Source organism: Hemiscyllium ocellatum, assembly GCF_020745735.1.
Source record: "Hemiscyllium ocellatum isolate sHemOce1 chromosome 27 unlocalized genomic scaffold, sHemOce1.pat.X.cur. SUPER_27_unloc_5, whole genome shotgun sequence".
NCBI lineage: Eukaryota > Metazoa > Chordata > Chondrichthyes > Orectolobiformes > Hemiscylliidae > Hemiscyllium > Hemiscyllium ocellatum.
This window is the reverse complement of record NW_026867514.1, coordinates 1667073-1667717: the sequence shown is the minus strand read 5'-3', so window position 1 is coordinate 1667717 and position 645 is coordinate 1667073.

The following is a 645-nucleotide window of genomic DNA, read 5'->3' as shown; positions in this document are numbered from 1 at the left end:
CAGTACCTTCCAGGTGGCCCCATAGTTGACACAGGGGCCGCCCACGACCAGTAGAACTCCACCACCCAGGCGCCCGACCAGTTCCCAAACAGGCCCTTAACCCCATCCGCCTCCAGAATGGTCACCGGCTCCTGCCTGCTGTACAGCCGGCCGGTGTGGCCGTGACACAGCAGCTGCACCAGGAAGGCGGCGGTGACCAGTGACGGGGGTCTGCCCGGGCCGCACGGCGCCATTTTCCTAACGGCCGCCGCTTCCCCGCTCGAGCGACTTCTCCTCCCTCCCGCCTTCGCCCCCGCGTGACGTCTGCACGGGGGGATGGGCGGGGGCGGGGGAGCTCACCGTCACCAAGCAACAGCCACCTCGCGCTACAACTGCTCATTCACAAAAACAAACTCTCCTGTCTCGCTCTGCAGCTGCAGGGGGGACACTGCCACGTTTCGAGGAGCCCTGTCTACATTGGGAAAGCTCACGGCTCCATTTAAACAGATATTCCGACATCTAACGGAACGGCCTCATATCTAAAGGGGGCAATCTGCATTTTAAAGGGACATGGACATTTTAACGGGTATTTCCGCAAATACAGGGAGGATGTAAATGGACAAGATTACATTTCAAAGGGATGTGGCACATTCAAAGGGATGTCTT